General features: G+C 38.1%; 4 non-coding genes across 4 annotated transcripts; 2 read left to right on the top strand and 2 right to left on the bottom strand.

Moving 5' to 3' along the window:
• Position 1: 1 nt before the first annotated feature.
• On the top strand, positions 2-73 carry trnad-guc. The gene has a single exon. It is a non-coding gene; the product is annotated as a tRNA-Asp (tRNA).
• Positions 74-567: 494 nt separating this feature from the next.
• Positions 568-640, bottom strand: trnav-cac. The gene has a single exon. It is a non-coding gene; the product is annotated as a tRNA-Val (tRNA).
• Positions 641-1,624: 984 nt separating this feature from the next.
• trnad-guc lies at positions 1,625-1,696 on the top strand. The gene has a single exon. It is a non-coding gene; the product is annotated as a tRNA-Asp (tRNA).
• Positions 1,697-2,190: 494 nt separating this feature from the next.
• On the bottom strand, positions 2,191-2,263 carry trnav-cac. The gene has a single exon. It is a non-coding gene; the product is annotated as a tRNA-Val (tRNA).
• Between the last annotated feature and the right edge of the window lie 18,765 nt (positions 2,264-21,028).

Here is a 21,028-nt window from a genome sequence, read left to right on the forward strand (position 1 = left end):
TTCCTCGTTAGTATAGTGGACAGTATCTCCGCCTGTCACGCGGAAGACCGGGGTTCGATTCCCCGACGGGGAGAGTTGACTTTTCTACCAACTGCTGATTATTCACCGAGACAAAAGCAATACACCAACACCGCCATGTGAGCTCCTCCTGTCCAACAGAGCAATACAGCTAGGATATGCACCTACATAATTCACATACAGAAATCATCAAGTAGGACAAACAAAAGAATTTAAAGTTCTAAATAAAATTACATAGATATTCTTAATGATATGTTAAATGTTTGTATGAGTAAATTTGTGAGCCGGTGTGTTATACTCATTTCCATGTTATTTTCTACTGTTCTAGTCAGTGGTTTATATTGTAAATAGAAATAAAAGTCTAAATAAATAAAAATAGAAACAATTTAAAATGCTTTGATGAAGGTCTTTAACGGGTGTGAGGTAGTGATATCAATTTTGTTTTTAAACACCCGTAAATATAGTCCAGTTTATCAGTAACTTTAATCGTGAGTTTCACTAGATTTACTATGAATTTTAGTCCTCAGAGAGGACACAAACAAAGAAATGTGTTTCCGCCCGGTTTCGAACCGGGGACCTTTCGCGTGTGAGGCGAACGTGATAACCACTACACTACGGAAACTCTCATTGGTGGTCCCAGTACTGTGTGAAAAAAAAGAACGATCAAAACTCAAATCCACACGTGACTCCGATTGTGACCAAATCCAAACATACAGTTTTTAGATTATAGCGTGTTTTTTTATTGATCGTTAATGATTACCCGCCACCTGTGAGCTCTTGTGCCACAACATCCAATGAATTATCAACATTATAGACTACGGTTAATGTAACAGGCAACAGTTTTGGCTGGACCACAACAACAACCAGGCAACGTACAAATTAAAAGCCCTCTACACGGTCCAGCCATATACTAGGTTTAGACCTATTCTTGTTCATTGTGAGATAAAAGTGCCAGAAAGAATTAAAACAGCGCATGCATTGTCATAATACAGAAACAAGTGGTCAACGTTACCCAATTAAATGAGCAGCATGCAGTAGGTGTGTTTTCTGATGAGCCACTTCTTCTGACATGAGTGAGTGTGAACAGAGGAGAGGCTCTGAGTTATTTGGTGGAAAACAGCTCCATCTTCTGGCAGCAGGGCCTGATGTCTAAATGATGGGATGGATTCAGCAGTTATTAGTCTTGACTTGAGAGATCAGATGAGGAATTTAAAGTGGATTCAGTCACTGTGATTATGTGTCGATTTGGTGTAATTTAGCAGAACAGAGTGACCATAGGAAAAATTATATTCAGACTTGTCACAATGGAGATAGAAACTCATCACACAGTTTGATTCAATCACAATTTATCATGTCAAACCAATAATCTGGATTACTATAGCGCATATAGAAAAGGAATGGTAGATCATACAATTTACTATCACACCTAAACTTAGTAATACATAGAAAAAAGCTCTGGAAGGTCACATCCAGTGTGTTGGAGTTCAGAACAAATACAATAAAACGTGTCAGTGTCGAGAATTCAAGACATATATACCAACAACCACATTGGTTACAATTTAAAGGAACACTAAAAGATTGGGGCACCTGAGTAGGGGTCTGCAGTTCCTCGTTAGTATAGTGGACAGTATCTCCGCCTGTCACGCGGAAGACCGGGGTTCGATTCCCCGACGGGGAGAGTTGACTTTTCTACCAGCTGCTGATTATTCACCGAGACAAAAGCAATACACCAACACCGCCATGTGAGCTCCTCCTGTCCAACAGAGCAATACAGCTAGGATATGCACCTACATAATTCACATACAGAAATCATTAAGTAGGACAAACAAAAGAATTTAAAGTTCTAAATAAAATTACATAGATATTCTTAATGATATGTTAAATGTTTGTATGAGTAAATTTGTGAGCCGGTGTGTTATACTCATTTCCATGTTATTTTCTACTGTTCTAGTCAGTGGTTTATATTGTAAATTGAAATAAAAGTCTAAATAAATAAAAATAGAAACAATTTAAAATGCTTTGATTAGGGTCTTTAACAGGTGTGATGTAGTGATATCAATTTTGTTTTTAAACACCCGTAAATATAGTCCAGTTTATCAGTAACTTTAATCGTGAGTTTCACTAGATTTACTATGAATTTTAGTCCTCAGAGAGGACACAAACAAAGAAATGTGTTTCCGCCCGGTTTCGAACCGGGGACCTTTCGCGTGTGAGGCGAACGTGATAACCACTACACTACGGAAACTCTCATTGGTGGTTCCAGTACTGTGTGAAAAAAAAAAAAGAACGATCAAAACTCAAATCCACACGTGACTCCGATTGTGACCAAATCCAAACATACAGCTTTAAGATTATAGCGTGTTTTTTATTGATCGTTATTGATTACCCGCCACCTGTGAGCTCTTGTGCCACAACATCCAATGAATTACCAACATTATAGACTACGGTTAATGTAACAGGCAACAGTTTTGGTAGGACCGCAACAACAATCAGGCAACGTACAAATTAAAAGCCCTCTACACGGTCCAGCCATATACTAGGTTTAGACCTAGTCTTGTTCATTGTGAGATAAAAGTGCCAGAAAGAATTAAAACAGCGCATGCATTGTCATAATACAGAAACAAGTGGTCAACGTTACCCAATTAAATGAGCAGCATGCAGCAGGTGTGTTTTCTGATGAGCCACTTCTTCTGACATGAGTGAGTGTGAACAGAGGAGAGGCTCTGAGTTATTTGGTGGAAAACAGCTCCATCTTCTGGCAGCAGGGCCTGATGTCTAAATGATGGGATGGATTCAGCAGTTATTAGTCTTGACTTGAGAGATCAGATGAGGAATTTAAAGTGGATTCAGTCACTGTGATTATGTGTCGATTTTGGTGTAATTTAGCAGAACAGAGTGACCATAGGAGAAATTATAGTCAGACCTGTCACAATGGAGATAGTTACTCATCACACAGTTTGGTTCAATCACAATATATTTATCATGTCAAATCAATAACCATGTCAATCATGTCTAAATGATGGGATGGAACACAGAGAGATGACAGAAATTTAATCTGGATTCAGTGACAGTTTCTTATTTTGTGACATGGATTTGAGTGACAGTGGATTCTGTAGACACAGGAATCATAAACACATTGAGGCAGACAAGCCTCAGATCTGTTGTGATGGTGACCTATAGTGTACTGTTATTGACCATGTTTAGATTTCTGTGTCATTTCATGTCTTTGTGGACAGGTGCTACATAAATAAGCAGCACAGGTGTAACTCTTTTATCTCTCTTTATTTCACTTTAAGTCCAATAAATTCAGTAGTTGCTTCTCTCTTCTGTCTGGAACCCTTCTCATCGGTCTGCATATTTTCAGATTTCCCCCCCCCCAAGCAAAACAGAAATGTAGTTTCAATTAGATTTTTAATAATTCTGAACTATAGCAAAACGTCATGATTCTGTAGTTTAGTAGTTATCACGCTTTGTAGCTGGTTTATTTAGTTCTGAGGACAGCCGATAGAATAATAATAGTGAACGCTGTAAAGAGCAGGACTGTGACACTTGGACACATCACACTGGATTTGAAAGGAATCATTTGAAAGGACAAGCATTAGAGTGCAGACTCCCTGCTTCTTGCTTTATACTGGAAATGGTAAGAATTGTAGATAATAGACTGATATAGAATACGCACTTTCAATGCTCTTATAGAATTGATAATTTTAATAGCCTACTATATAATAGCCTATTTTATGTTTTTATGATTCTGTTAGCCTGTTGTTGAATGCATGGTTATTACTCTATTTTGAAAATATTTTGTAAAGCAATATATTTTGATATATTACTGTAAGTTAGATATTATATTGTTATTGCTTTACATTTATAACAGCCAATTCTGTTTATTGTGATTCTATTAGCCTATTGATATTATTGGAAATATCTAGTGAATGCATGATTTCTGTATGATATATTTAAATTTTAATATATTGCTATGATTTTGATATTATATTGTTACTGTTTTGCATTGTTGGTGTATTGTTCCAACTAAGTTCAGTTGGCAGTTAACGTATACCAGTAAAGCCACTGAGGATCAGCCGACTAACATTGAGTTTTCCATTTATTCTTTCAGAATAAATGATTTTCTAAAATATGTCACCCCTTGAGTGAGCCTCTTCCTGACCTGCTTGTATTCCAACTATATTTTTCTTCCATAGTAGGGCAAGTGCTAGTGGTTTGAGAAAAAGAGCAAAGATTTGAGGTGAGAGAGGCAAACCTTGCCTTGTGCTTCGACTCAGTTTGAAAGAAGGTGACATGATGCCATTGGTAAGAACAGTGGCCATTGGATCTGTATACATTAGTTTTACACATTATATAAATGATGGACCAAAGCCAAATTTCTCTAGAGTATAAAACAAAAAAGAGAACTCATTTTCTTGTTTTCCACATTAGGTGCAATAGTCTGTGTAAATTATCAGCTGAGCATCTACCCCTTACAAATTCTAATTCTTGTCCTGGATGTATCAGTGGTGGAATCACATCCCTAATTGCTAGAATTTTAGCCAGTGCTTCTTCATCTGCATGAATTAGCAAAATTGAATGAAAATTACTACAGTAATGCGGGCCATTTCCTTTTTTATGAAGTAATGGGATATCTCATGCTTTCAGGAAGCTTGCTAGTAAGACATCTTGATATACAGTTTGTAATCTTGGGGCTAGCTCAATGACAAATTTCCTATAAAAGTCTGAAGGTAACCCAAAATTTCCTGGCACTTTTCCCAGGCTAAGATTCATAACTGCTTGCTGAATTTCTCCAATAGAGATGACTCCTTCTAAGGTGTCTTTCTGAGCTTCAGTTAGGGTTGGCATTTTCATTGATGACATAAAGCTCCAGTTTAGAATCTTCCATTGTCCCTTGTGATGTATACAGTTCTTGGTAAAAGGTCTTGAACACCTCATTAATCCCTTTTTTAAAATTTGTGATCAGTTTATTGTCTTTATTATATATTGAGGGAATAATGTTTTAAGTTTATAACTGCTTTACTCTATGTGCCAGTAATTTGCCCGGTCTCCAGCCTGGTCACCAGAAAAAAACGTTAGCATTGTACATTTCTGCAAACTACAGATACGTTTTTTATATTACAGATACGTAATATTTACGTTTCAACATGAGTAATACGTAGCATATTAACATTTCAACAATACGTATCATATCAACATTTCTAAAGTGACGTAGTTCACAGAAGATCTATATGAGCTGACTTTCTTCTTAGGAGGTCGAGGGGTTGGTGGATGGTTAGGAAGTTTGTTGGCAGAAAGTTGGAAATCATCAGAGAGCATGATTCGAGACCACCTCGAAACCAATGCCTGCTTCCCGGTCCAACCGACAAAACCGGGTGTTTTAAGCGAGACGTCAGGACATTTGCAGCTGTTTTAAATTTTTTTTTTACTTTATTTTAACGTGACCCAAAGAAGAGTCTTGTTTTCGTTGTTTTCCCTCCAATCATACACATATATTTATTACTTATATTTATTAGTAACATGCTGCTCTAACACTGATGCTTCAGTATTAATAATCTAATGATGTCATATATAATAATATATCAGTCAGAGGGACCAAACCACTACTTTTACTGCAATACTTTAACTACATTTTGCTGCTAACACTTTATTTTCATGCAGAACTTGAGGAGAAAAGCCCTGAGGCCTGCTATATAAACACATTAACTACTCTGTTCATTTACCTAAGCACTAGATTTGCTATGGCTTTATTTTCTTATCTCCAATCTCTTCAGTAATAAGCACTGCCATGTTTCCATACAGGCTCCTGCAGGGATTGAGGCAAGGCCACCATGTTACAGTAATACGCCCATAAATCATGTGGCATTATGTGAATAAACAGAAAGGATGATGACACAATTATTTTATTTAAAATGTTATGTTACATTTAGGTGAAGGACAGTTACCTATTTCCACATTAGCTCCGGTTTTGGTCTCCACCCCAAATATCTGTCTCTTTAGTGGCCAAATGCTCCACTATATTCACCAGCTAGTTGCTAACTTTGTCTGCTGTTTGGTGCTCAGCAGCTTTGATACAACAGACTGATGTGACAGCTGTATGATGATATGATATTTCCCTAACCAAGTCATTATTGCAGTTTCCTGGCAACCCCACAGTGACAACAAGACTTCAGGAAGTGACTTCTCCTGACCAAGAAACCACAAGATGTTTATATTTTTCTTATTGTCAACAAATCTCATGTGCAGAAAATGGAGTCAAATTCCTTGTAGGTGTAAACATACTTGGCCAATAAAGCTGATTCTGATTCTGATTGAGCAAAAATACAGATACTTTACGTAAAAAGTTCATTCAAAGTTGCATTCAAAATCCTACTTAAGTAAAAGTGAGTAAGTATTATCAACAAAATGTACTTAAATGATCAAAAGTACTCGTTCTGCAGTAAAATGTCCCCTGTGACTAATATATTATCATATATGACATCATTAGATTATAATACTGGTGCAACAATATGTACGTGTGTGATTTCTTCTGTTGTAGCAGGTCTTTAACCTATTTCTTTACAGTTTGATACACTTTAGTCAATTGGGAACCAATTGACTAAGGGGTCACAAGATTGTTGTGAGATGACTAATGAGAGAGGATAATTAAAAAAAAATCTGTTCTGCTACACAAATTTGTAATCAATTTTCAATTTTGAAGTAAATTTGACTTTTTTGTGCATAAACAGTTAAACAAAATCATCTGAGAAGTTCAAAGAGGTCATAAAGTTGTAAAGTAGTGGAGTAAAAAGCACAATATTTCCCTCTGAATTGTAGTAGAGTACAAGTACAGTACTTGAGTAAATTTATCCTCCTTAGTTACTATCCACCGCTGTTTGACACTTTGTTAAAATAAAAATATTAATGAGTGCAGTGATGTTAGAGTTAGACACAGGTTTAAGAAAGCAGTCAGGAGCAGTGCAGGGTGCTGTCTGGTTTCATTTGTTTTCTAACATATGAGCTTACCTCACTCATGCTCTGGATATGCCAGGTGAATGGACCAGTTTGAGGCGGGTATGCAAATGAAAAGGAATCATATCACATTACCTTCTGAGGACAGGGAGCTGCCCTAGGTAAACTGTCAATTGGTTTCCATGGCGACACGCATCTACTGCGCCATTTATGACTGTCAGGCTTCACGCCGTGCACACACACATGGAGGGAAAAAAGAGATAAACCAGTGTTTACTGCACAAAGACTGAGATAATCTTGTTTTTGAATGAATAAAGCCAATTTATTCCACAAAGGTCAGCGCAGGTCTCATTATGCAGCACAATAGTCACTTTAATCAAACATCAAAGAGAAGCTGTGCTACCACTGAGGCAGAGGAGTTTGCATCTGACTGTGTTTGTGCTTCATCAAAACATTCAGGTTAAGGTCTGTGAATATATTGAGAGAGAGAGAGAGACCCAGAGAGAAAGAGAGAGAGAGGGAGAGAGAGAAAGAGACAGCGTGAGAGAGCGAGAGAGGGGAGGAAAGAAAAGAAAGTGGTTTTGACAAGGCTAATTGATTTTAAAGTCCCTTTGAAGTCAGGAGTGTGTGAAGCATAAAATAGCTCAGTGATTTATTTTTTGTACTCACACACACACACACACACACACACACACACACACACACACACACACACACACACACACACACATTCTCTCCAGTGCATGCCATGTTCTTTTCTTGGGTTTGCTCTTCACTCTGTCCTCCATCGTCATCCTGTGCAAGTAGAATCTTTCACACCTTCCTGATAAGGTTTTTCCAGAGAGCAGAAGAAAGTCTTCAGTCTGTTTTGTACAGTTTATGCATTTAACACTAGTTTATGAACCACCACTACTTAATTGATCTCATTACAGCGGGAAGAAAAAATAAATGACATTTCTCACTTCTTTAAAAATTCTTAGGAGGACAAGTCAATCAGAGTATTACTTTGGTACTTGTTTTTATTGCTTTAATTCATTCTGTCTATTCAGTCTATTAAATCCTTTTTCCTTTCTGTTGTCACTCATGTTAACAGCCTCAGCTCTGGTGCTTAAAAAGTCTTGTCTTTTTCACAGTGAATCAATTTAAAAATGTACTTAGAATTTCCTAAATATGTTATATGTCGCTACTTACAGTCTATTATATCTCAGTTTAATTATTGTAAACAAAACCATGCTTGAGATTATTGGTTGCCTCTGTCCCAAAACAGTGCTATGTTGATAGTTTCTCTCAATATTAAAGACACAGTGAAAACAGTAAGTTTAAATATTTTTGATGACTCATCTTGCACTCAGGAGAGTATACATGAAAATAATCAAATTTGGGGCAAGGGGGGTAGCAGCAAAGCAATATCATAGTTGGAGATATGTGTTTGGATGTCAGATGACTAAAACTCTATAAAATTCCAAAGAATGGGTTTCAGGTCTAATTTCTCATTTCATGTCTTATTTTCAAACGGACAGAATCCCTCCTACTCAACCACACATTCATTTAAAGGACCAGTGTGTAGGATTTAGTGGCATCTAGTGGTGAGGTTGAAGATTGAAACCAACTGATAACCCCTCCCCTCCCCCTCCCTTTCCAGGCGAGTAGGAGAACCTACAGTGGCTGTCAAACTTGCAAAAAGTGTGAAAGGCTCTCTCTGGAGCCAGTGTTTGGTTTGTCCAATCTGAGCTACTGTAGAAACATGGCGGCCTCCGTGGAAGAGGACCCACTCCCTATGTAGATATAAAGGGCTCATTCTAAGGTAACAAAAACACTATGATTCTTATTTTCAGGTGATTATACACTAATTAAAGCATACTTATGAATATTATATTCCATTTCTGCCAATAGATCTGCCTAAATCTTACACACCGGTCCTTTAATCTTCATCCACCCGTTCATGTAATTTAAGCAGAGGTAATCAGTGGCCCATTTTTGCCCTTCCCTGCACATTAATTATTTACTGTTATTTGTACATAATTTGTTTAATTTGTGAAAATAAACAAAACTAAAACTCAAACCCTGATGTTGTGTCTTGCAAAAGATATCTAGGGCAAACTATGTTTACATGTAGTGTAAAAAAATCCAGGAATTTGTGAGTGTTACTACTGCTAAATAATGTTCTGGGGGCCTGGGAGCCAAGATACACACCTTGTAATTGCAACACAGCAGGTTTGATATGGACATTTTTGCATGTTGTGCATCTCTCTCTCTCTTCTATTTCTATTAGATACTAATCAATTGAAGAAAATACAAATACTATGAAGAAATAATAAAAAAGATGGAACATCTGCAGCACGTCCTGCAGTTTCACTATTTTTTTTTTTATTTCTTGCTGATCTGTAGCATTTTTCTCTTCACTTTCTGTTTGTGAAAGCATACTCAGAGCTGTCCTTACCACTAGAGGATCCTATTAACAGCTGTGAACATCAGGAAACACACATTTCAAACAGATTTGTGGGATCTCTGTTTAAATCAATCCGCTCCATTAAAAAAAATAAAATCTAAGCACTTTTTTTTTTTTGGTGAAAATTTGCTGAGCACTGAAAAGAATTAGCCTAGTGGATGGAACTCCTCCCTGGTCCAGACCAGTCAAGAACCCTGCTGCTAGTGGATCAAAAAGGCAAAACAGCCATAACTCATACCAGTGTCTAAGCAGAAAATGAAAAAAGATGATCTTTTGCATTTATTTGGCAGTGAGATGAGTGAGTAGGCAGAGGGAGGCAGGGCTCAGTGTTCAGCTCATAGATGTGTGTATATATGGCTGGCAGAGACGACACAGTGACAGGCTACTGCAGGCAAACAGCTTAGACTGGATGCAAAAAAGGCCTTCCCTGGTTTTAATCACACAAGCAGGTATAGTGCACTGTGTATAACTACACACACACACACATATCTCACTCTCTCACACACATACACTTGCACACACACCAGATGGCACAATAAGCCTGCTCGTCACTTGTACTTTTTGAGGGCTAGATACCTGAGGTGTCAGCACGGTGGATTGCGCTGAATAATTTCCCAGGAATGATTCATACTATAATGAGGTATTTGATGGACACATTTGTTACATAAGATGCAGAAACACCATCAGTGTGACCTGATTTACATGCTTTTGATGTAAGGATCTGAGCTAACAGCTGTGTAAGCAAGAAATTGGCATGGAAACTCTCTAACCTGTTAATTTCTCCATTATCACAGAATCCAAACATCCGCTGGCGCTGAAAGAGATGTTTCTTACTTAAGGGCACTTCTGCACATGGTTGCATCCATTCCCTCTGCTGGAAGAACACCACACTGCTACAAGGCTTATTATATGTAACATTTCTGACCCTAAAGTTGTACTGTGGTTAGAGGGACAGTGAATATTTAAGTCCTACTGTAAGTCCTGCAGATGTGAATTCACTGAAGGTCTAACAAATCAGAGCCATACAGGACTACATGCAAGGCTAGTTCAGATAATTTATGCAGCACTTTCACCAAATTTAGACTCCCTTTAGATGAAATACCAGGGTAACTATTCCCATGCCAATACTAAGACTGACACTTCTGGTGTACAGGGCCGTAGCTACCACTGAGCACACTGAGGTCATGTCCTCAGTACTGTGTCTGGATTGGGTTGCATGAGCTATTAGTGAATCTGTTACTTATGCTAAGTGTGCGAGTCTTTTATAAGTTGTTATTAACTATTAGTTAGTTTCAAACATGTGATTTACTAAATTGGGTCGCATCATTAAAACTTAAGATATATTTTAGCTAGTAAAGACTTTAGTAATGTGTAAATTGATTGGTTGGAAACATCTGGTGTGCCAATCAAGAGCAATCAATGATGCTGACTGAAAGTCACTTTGGCTTCACAAGTTGTAGCATAATTTCCAAAACTGTCAATGTTAGGGGGGCATAAGATATTTGTTTTTTTAAATGTAGGCATTACTTTGTTTGTAAATGTGTACATGGAGAAATAACGTGTGTTTCAGTTACTATGTCAGTTAGTGGTATTCATGCAGTTTAAGTGGGGAATATCTGATTATGCTAACTAAACCAGTTAGCTATTATTTATTCATTTAGTCAAAATGTTACTGGTATCATTTTTTGTACTTCAAGTATGTAGGGCAGATGATGCTATTTGGCACTTGAAACTTTTAAACGGATGCAAATGAAGCAGGTCGACAGGCAGGAGTAGGTGCAAAAAGGTGATATTTATTTACAAAAATATGAATGAAACAGAGGCAAAAAGGAACCCCCGGAAATTCAACAAATATAACTCAAGCCAAAGCAAAAAATAAACAAAGTCCGCAGCCTCACAGCAAGCTGCCACCTACTCTTTTCCATCACATTGACCAGTGACTGGCTTTTTACCTTCTCAGCTTAACCTAACTGGAACATACCATCTACTCAGTTTACCACAGGGTGAGCTACACTGTTAAAAAGCTTTCAAAACATGCAGAACATTAATGTAGAATTTCTCTGTTACTCCTGACAATCAAAATTTTCTATATTCACACACACACACACACAGCCATGAGTGCACCAAATCATATAGACAGTCAGTTTACTACAGAGCAGTTTTATCCTTTCTACCTCAACTTGACAATGCCTAGTGGCTCGCTAATGATGCACACCTGCTGTCACTGATGACAGCAGGTGTCATTGATGACACCTACTGTCATCAGTGACAGCAGGTGTCATCAGTGACAGTAGGTGTCTGTGACAGCAGATTGTCTGCTTCATCCCCATCATCACAAAACTCTCAAAAAAACCCACAAAAAACAAAAAACCATCACAACAGGACTGAAGCCCTTCAACAATTATATAACATTGTGAAAATTACTCAACTGAAACCTGTATTCCATTATCTGTGTAACAAGACTGATAAATTAACAGAAACACTGGACTGAAATTATTGATCTAATACATAAAACACTAGTAAAACATTGGAACCAGAGCCCAGTGAAAAGGGAGACGACCAACCTTTTTACAGAGGTATGTTGTGTTATTTGCGTGAAATATATTTTAAAATCTTCCCAATTTACATCATTATTAAACATCATCATATCAAAAGTCAGGTCAGATACATGCATGTTGCAGTACTCCATGTTACCTCATTTACACCTCATTCTAAGCAGGTCATCAGCAAGCATTGTCCCTTGGTTCAGTTAGCTTTGTAACAGTTATACCTGGCAGTTAGTGGGAGTAAGTATTTAGTAACAAGAAATATATACATGAGAGATAGTTGTTGGGTTTTTTTTTGGTGGAAACCATTTTAATTCAGTGATGCTGTTAATCTCCATTTAGCTACTAGATTATAACCATGCTGAGTCTGAGTTTATGAACAGCTGGAACAACCAACTCCTACAGAGGAGTTAAGACTGTAAAATTACACACAAATTACACACATGTTGGGTTTTGACAGCTAATTCTGAATTCATTTACTTCAGTATTTTTAAAATCCTGGCTACAACCTTGCTTGTGTACTTAAATAAAGAAATCTTTTTGATTAGTAAATGTTTAAAGCCTTTGTAGTAGTAGAAAGAAAATGTCAAAGGTCTTGGACTTCTTTTGTTTTGTGTTTAACAACAGTAATTCTAAATGATAATTAGTTCACAATTTTCAAAAATATTCGCTGGTGTGCCCCTGTCACTGTGGGAAGAAGCATAACAGATTTAGTTAATTCTCAAGATAATGATGACAGCAGAAAAGGTGGAATCTATAATGAATATCATCTTATTGCACGTTGCAAGTTCTACAGACTAAAATAACACTATAATGCCTTATATTGCAGGAGAGCATCCTAGAACACCCTCAAGGACTCCAGGATGGTCCCGGGGTCTCATTTTGGAACCTCTGAATAGTGCACAAAGACCAGACACTTTAATAAGTACTGCACACCATCTAACAGTAGGTGATGCTAGAGAGCCATGCTGAACACAGTGCTCGCCATTACCATGGTGATGATGTGTTTTCATTATGGTCTAGCAGTGCCCTTGCAGGCTCAGTGTTCCCATAGTTAACCTGGGAGGAGACAGAGCACTGGGGTCTAACATAGGATGAGCCATCAGCCTGCAGGAAACAATCAAAGTCCTCCTTTAAATAGACAATGGTTGATTTGACTCGGCCGCTTGAGCCGGTGCATGGGCAATAGGTGTTGAGGCTGGCCATGCTTGCCTGAGCATCCTCACAGTCAGCATCTCTCTGATAGAAACCTGCCCAGGAGGCCTTTTGTTAGCACTCAAAGGTCCTCATCGCAGAGGCTCTTTCAACAGCAGGCTCTGAAACCTTGAAGGCTTTCAGTTGTAGGTTGTAGCCGCAGCTTTAAGACATACAATAATACTGTTGTCTGTTTTACAAGTGAAGAAAAAGTGTTCATGTTCTTCCTATACTGCACCTACCATACTACTAACCATACTTCACAAAAACATTTGACTTTATTTCTGTAACACAGTGCGGAAAATGACATTAAACCATCTCTGAAGTTAAAGCCCCCTTATACAATATTTTTTATGATTTTATAATTTATAATTTTTATATAATATATTAACAATGGATTAAATTATGTATGATTAATGATGTAATATGATTAAGTGAAGAACCAACAGAGAACTCAATTCTGCAGTCCCTCTCAGCTCTATGGACTGTTTTGAGCCTCTCTTAGCTTATTGTTTTGGCTTGACATTAATGGACTGATGGACTGCATTTATATAGTGCCTTTCTAGTCTTCTGACCACTCAAAGCGCTTTACAATAGATGTCAATAATTCACCCATTCACATGCACATTCATACACTGATGGCAGAGGATGCCATGCAATTTGAGGTTCAGTATCTTGCCCAAGGCCACCTCAACATGCGGACTGGAGGAGCTGGGGATCAAATTGCTGATCTTCCGATTAGTGGACGACCTGCTGTACCTCTTGAGCCACAGCTGCCCCATCGTGTTTATATTAGCCAAGTTTTAGTTGGTGAAGGGTATATTATATTTTGACCCAACCTATTAGGAGAAGGTTATGTATCTAACCTGTGGAGTTGTGCCTGGTGAATACAAGTTTCAATATTCACTCTCCTTTTAGCTCTGTTTTGGTCTCCACCAAGTCCTGAGGGAAGTATCTGACTCTTTTGCTGCTAAATGCTCCATTATGTTGACCAGCTTGTTGCTAACTTTGTCTGCTGTTTGCTGCTGGGCAGGTAGTGTACAGTGAGTTTTTATTGCTTGGCATTTTTTATGTGTTTTTGTGTCTATGTGCATGTGTGCTTGCTGTGTTTTAGCTGTGACAAAAAAGAAAGAAAGAAAGACAGAAAGAAATCTGAGCCTTGAAGTGCTGATCGTTGCTGACATTATCTGTCTCTCTCAGCACCAGTCCTGTCCTTGCTGCAGTGTCCCTGAAGAATAGACATGATCTTTGTTTTTGTGCCATTTTGAAAAGTAAAGCATTCCATGCAGTCAGGGTAAAGGAGAACCAGTTTTCTTCGATGGCGGTGTCCCCTCACTTCTCTCTGTTACGCTATGCTGGTCTTCCTCTGTCATCTGATATTCACTGCAGTGGGAGGGTGACAGACTAAGTGGCCATTGAGCTACACAAACGAAGTGCACCCTTCAAGTCATTTTTCTCTTTGATTAATCTGTCATCCGAGCCAGCTTTGTCTTTTTCTCCTGATGTTGAGTTAAAACCGTGTAAATCACTGACCTTAGGACTTAGGATTTAAAGCCTGCTCCTAATAAGATGTTATCCTCAGAATGTCTCTGTTGGCTGCATCTCCTTGCAATAATAATCTTTGGAGCAGTTCCAGACTACATATTTATGACATTGCAGGTTCCTAATCAGCTAATTCTGACACTGGAAGAGTGTCATGTATTATACATCCACTGATACTGCCCGTTTGTCATAAACCTGAGCACTAGCGTCTGCATTCACAAAATGTTCCTCTTTGATGTTGAGGAGCACGCTCCAGTGCACCAGCAGGCAATTACTTACTGTTGCCATTTGCAGTCTATTGACTCCATGTAAACTCAAGTCTTTTCATCAATAAGCACTCGGTGCATCCATCCCTCTTACACCAGCCATTTATTGACAGTCAAGCTTTTGGGAGACACCGCAAATGACGGGCTCCTCCATAAAAACGCCATCTGATCACTATTAGCTTTGATCTGATGGCATTGGGCCATTGTTAACAAATGCTTCGATTGGAAGCTCGCCATACAAAATGAAAGGCCATCTGCTGTGGTTAGAGTGGCTGTAAACAGCTTCAGATGGCTGTGTGGAGAGGCATTTATCAGAAAGTCATCATCAGCTCTGTTTGCTCTTCTCTTCTCCCCCTTCTCTCTCTCTCTGCTCCTCTTTTAATTGTCTTTCTCTCTGCCTGTCACTCTCTGCACTTCCCTTCCCCTTTTTTCTCCTCCATAACTAAGCAATCTTCTCTCTTAACTTTGGGTCCATTCAGGCATTTAAACCAACAGCCAAGTTCTCACATCTGTTTACGCTGACAAACAATCATATAATTTTATAATATACATCATACTAACTAAAACCAAAATTATGTCATTAATTAGGACTTCAAGGCTGCTGTTGTTCTATTTTCTTAGTGTCAACAAATCCCATTAAAAGACCAATACCAACAGGGCTTTGGTCTATCTCTACTCTACCCAGCCTGTCTTTGGCACTCACCTCCAAGCCTACTATTTTTGACAGAACACAAATATATATAGTGTCAATTGCAATATTTACTCCTGTTTGAGGAAATTACTGTTGGGGACTATTTTCAGTGGATTAATATACACTGTTGCACAGTATTTTATGTAGCAGAATGGAAAATGTGGGATTGAGTTAAAATAAACTACAGTGCCTGTGTTAGTGGTAATGAAGGATCACGTCACCAATGGCAACCTTGTTGCTCACTGATGTGGTTTTAATAGTTATTATTGCAACACTAGTGGCAATATTGGTTGGTTAGTCCACCTCTTTGGCCCAGACTGAAATATCTCAACAAATATTGGATAGATGTCATTAAATTTGTACTGCATTCATCGTCACCAGAGAATGAATCCTCATGACTTTGGTGAATCCCTGATTTTTCCTCTTGCACCACCATATGGTTGACGTTTTTGAATTTGGGTAAAATGTTTTTTTTTACTATAGGGTCACCATGCAATGTGGTACTGACATTCCTGTTTCCCACAAAATGAACTGTACTCATTTTGATGATCCCTTTACTTTTCATCTAGCACTGCCCTCAGGTCAAAATTTCCATTTGTCATATTCTACAAACACCTGCAACACTAATGACATTATTCCCATCTGTGTCTTGTGGTAATTAGCAAATGTTAGCATGTGAACATTAATTTACCAAACTTAGGTAGTAAACATGGTTGCACCTGCTGAACATCAGCATGTTAACATTGTCATTGGAAACTCGTCAGCATGCTGACAATAGCATTTAGCTCAAAGCACCGGTGTGCCTAAGTACAGCCTCACAGAGTCTCTAGCATGGCTGTGTTCCAAATCCATACTACACATTAACTGTAAGCAAGTTTTCAGTATGTTGTGTGTTCACTGTGGAAAAGTGACAAAATGAAGTTCACTCAAATTAGACAGTATGCATACTAATACTGTCTACTTCTGAATGTGCTGTTGATTAACGCAGTTCTCCCACACTACAATGCAGAAAAAATGGATGAGCTCCTCACAGCTGAAAAAAATTAAATACATTTGTGGGTATTGGTGTATTAGGAACACCTGTGCAATCTAATGCAATCCAATACAGCAGCTCTGCCATAAATTCTACATTTATGAATTCAGTTTTTGTTGACATTGTCAGAAAGGTGATAATTCTACTTCATGTTTATTATTGAGGTCGTAGTGGGTGGTGGTGTACTGGGGTGCTTTATATTGAATGATGTTCCTGATATTTTGTCCACTCCATTACCATACATGAGGGGGGCAAAATGTTATGAACACCTTTCAATATAATGCACTCCAGTCCACCACCACCACCCACCATGACCTCAATAATAAACATAAAGTAGAATGATCACCTTTCTGACCATGTCAACAAAAACTGAAAATGTATAAGCTTCACTAATGTAGAATTGATGGCAGAGCTGTTGTATTAGATTGCACAGGTGTACCTAATGAAGTGGCTGATGAGTGTGTGTGTGTGTGTGTGTGTGTGTGTGTGTGTGTGTGTGTGTGTGTGTGTGTGTGTGTGTGTGTGTGTGTGTGTGTGTGTGTGTGTACAGTGCCACTCTCTCCCTTCTCACCTCTCTGTCTCTCTTCCTATCTCTGTAAAGGCTGGCTAATGACACTCTTCCAGATGGCTTGCCTACCATGTGTATGTGTGTGTGTTGGCCAGTTTTGAAAAGGATCTTTCATCTTCCTCTTCCTCTGACAAAAGAATCAGTCCAGTCAGCACAGCTGTCTATCTGCCGCCTCTTTCTCCCAGCACATGTCTCGATTAATCCCAACGTTGTGCTGCGCAGCTCAGTTTTGGCATGTGCTCTCCTCCACCACTCCATTTATTCTTGCTTTCTCGGTCTCTCAGCCTTTCGCGCTGTTTCTTCCTCTCATTTGCTTCTTACCGAGTCTCATTCTATCTCTGTTTCTCCTTTCACTCTGATCCTCTTTTATTCCTCCCACTCCCTCTCTGGCCTGCGCTCTTGCCTCTAAATCTCCACCCTTCTGCTACATCATTGTTCTCTTCCAGTTTCTTCTCCCTTCCCCTTCTGTTTCTGCTTCCTTCCCTGCCCTCTCCCCTCCATCCTCAGAGTCCTCAGTCTTTTCATCGCTGTGTAATAGAGAGTGACATGTTTGGCAGTTCCTCTGCTCTCTCCTCTCATAAGGAATTACTGTCCTGACCCACTTCCACATGCAGTGGCTGCCACATATACATGGCTGTGGAACAATCTGTGTCACTAACTGCCACAGAGAGAGATGCACAAACTACCTGACCAACCTCATGACCATTATATAAAATCTGAAAATAATGTTTAGCCATCTAAAAAAGTTCAAAGGTATGGGTTTGTTTAAGTGTGTAAAGCTTTTAAAAATGTTGATGTATAAATGTCGAACTTTTTTAGTCTGGCTGAGATTAATCTGAAACGAAGAGCTCAAGTTACTTATTAGTCAAACTGGTCAGGTTGGTATTGAACCTTAGTCCCATGACTCATGTTCGATCCTCCGAATCCAAGGAATTAAAATGGTTGACGGTAGAAAATAGGGTAAGGCAGCTGAAATTGAGACTAACACATAAGATCCTGCAAGGTAATGGGCCAAGATTAGATTTAAGAATTATTTTATGCTCTTTAGGGACTCACGTGGCTATTCAACTAGAGGCAGGGCCACAGACATTGTGCCATATAGATTTAACATGTGTTCTGGGCAAAATACCTTTTTCTACATGGCAGCAGTATAGTGGAATAGACTTCCAATAGAGATAGAATCAAGTCAGTCTTGTCATAGATTTAAACGTACATGTGGGGAATGGTTATTTGACCGAAATGAATGAATGATTTGGAAATCTATGTGGGTGTATTTATGTAGGTATATAAGTTAGTATGTGTGTATGTACAGTATGTATATAGGTATGTGCGTTTGGAGGACACTTTGTTGAGTGCGCCTAATGAAGTGGCCACACTCAAAGGTGGGAGTGACCGCTTTGTTGGGTGTGGGGGGGGGGGGGGGTTACTGGTGAGGTGGCCGCTGGGTGTATATGTATGTATGTATGCAGCAGTCTATTGATAGTTTTAGTACTTCCTTCCAAACTAAGAGACACAACACTGTTACTGTCAAGGAAAGACTTAGCTCTCTTGATGTTAACTTTTTTCAGTGTCCCTCCATCCACTTTATTTGCTTGTAAATTCCCAGTTGACAACGGTGTACATTCCCTCAAATCCAAATCCAAATAGATAGCACATATAGCACATACAATGTAATAATCATGTTCCCCTTAAAGAGTATTTACCAAACTTTTACTAACAGGTAACTTAATGAATAATGTATAGCAACAGATTTCTGTTGTTGTTAACCTATAAATCAATTTAGTCATCTCCAAATGAAACCTACAACTACTGAAAGATAGGTTCCCATTTTTTGAAGTCTGGCTTAAAACACAATATACACATGCCCATGTGTATATTGAAACTTTTTTTTCACTGCCCATACTGGCTGTGAAGTGATCCCTTTCTAAAGTGATGTAAAAATAAACAAAATAATTAACATGTATCATAACTATCTTGTCACAGAATGGATGTCCTTGTTATTGGAAAACCTGCTTTTAAAGTGTAAAACTTCATTATTGAATATTTGCACATGATTTGTGACCCTTGACAGCATTACATCTTAACTGTGATAAAAACCAGAAAGGACCCTTGTGGCTACAGTTATTAAAATATTTCAATTACCTCTCTCATTACTCATGCTGTACTTCATTATTTTGTGATCTTGTGACTCATTTGCATAGTGATGAATGGAACTTTTTAATTAGTTTTAGCTGCTGCCCCGAAAACAAAGCACAGCTGAAAATGTTCTTATGACCCCTGTGTTTAAATAATGGAAAAATGAATGAATTAATTTTTCCTTATCTCCAACATTCAATTATCAATCAGATGTGGATGATGTTGGTATGAGGTGCATTTTTTCATTTATAGGGGCAATTTACTTGTGGTCATGAAATAGCCTGATACATAACCTCCCCCAAAACTTTGAATTGTCATTTTCACTTTTCGGTTTTTGTAGAAATTTAACCACAAAATATGGCATGGTAATCAATGAGCTTTAGATGTGCTGGTACACTGTAAAAAATCTCTATTTTTACAGATTTTTCTTGTAATTCAAAACTACATAAAATGTCAATAAAATTACAAAAATATACTGTGAATTTACATGTCTAATGTAAACTAATGTAAATGTGTAACTGTGAATTAACCTAAAATTTCCATTTTTTAAAAAGAAAATTTACCTTTTTCACATAAAGACTTAAAATGTGAGTATGTGTATATATAATTACAAAGGAAATTTTTGAATTATACCTGACCGTTTACATTGCCTTTTCATTGTCTTTTTTTCAGTGTTTTTGTGTTTCTTTTTTAGAAAAGGTAAATTCATAGTTTGTGGGTATACTTATTTAACATTAAAAATGTATTATATACAAAAGATTTTAATGTAAAATTACATGAAAACACAACTTTTACATGATGTTATCTAAAATTAACAGCATATTGTTACACTTAAATTCTTCTAATCTTTAATAGTGTTATTATTCTGACTTATTCCATCGCAACTTTCTTCGATGGTTTCAACGTATGCATGCTATGGGCAGCAACACAACCCATGCTTTGTGAGTTTTAGTTTATTCTTTGGGATGTGCCTCAGTAGGGCTCTCTGTGAATTTTACAAAGTTCTGCCCAAACATTTGTTAAAGCATTTGCAGGTACAAGACAGAAAAATACAGCTGATCCTAATCTACTGATGGCACAAGAGGGGTCTGCCTGCAGGCCTCCTCTGTGGGGACGCTTCCAGTGCAGGCTGCGCTCTCCAGGCAGCTCCACTGTCAGGACAGGAAACAGCATGTTGTTTCTTTTTTCCCCGCATTAATAAACGTAGGTAAAGACATGAGACATGCCTATTGTTGTTTTCAAGAGCCATACATAGCAGTCACAACATGACTGTGACTTGTTTGATTAAAAGTAATTATATAAAGGAGAACAGTGCAGGTGTTTGTGTCTGTGAGGTGGGAAGAGAGGCTTCAAGCAATAAGCAGTGTTTGTTGAATCAATGAGCTATAGGCTAGTTTTTTATGAATCAATCAATAAATATTGCTATATTGACAGAGTTGATCACTATGTGCTACGTTGACAGAATAAATCAATACATTCAAGACTGCTACATTGATAGCCTATAATTATTGGATCAATATGTATTGTTATAATTGCAGAGTCAGTCACTTTACGGCATGTTGACAGATATATGTCGCTACATTTAAAGAATTCATAGGATAATATAACGTCACTGCCTTGGCAGAATTATT

This window comes from Thunnus albacares, chromosome 16 (assembly GCF_914725855.1).
Source record: "Thunnus albacares chromosome 16, fThuAlb1.1, whole genome shotgun sequence".
NCBI classification, from domain to species: domain Eukaryota; kingdom Metazoa; phylum Chordata; class Actinopteri; order Scombriformes; family Scombridae; genus Thunnus; species Thunnus albacares.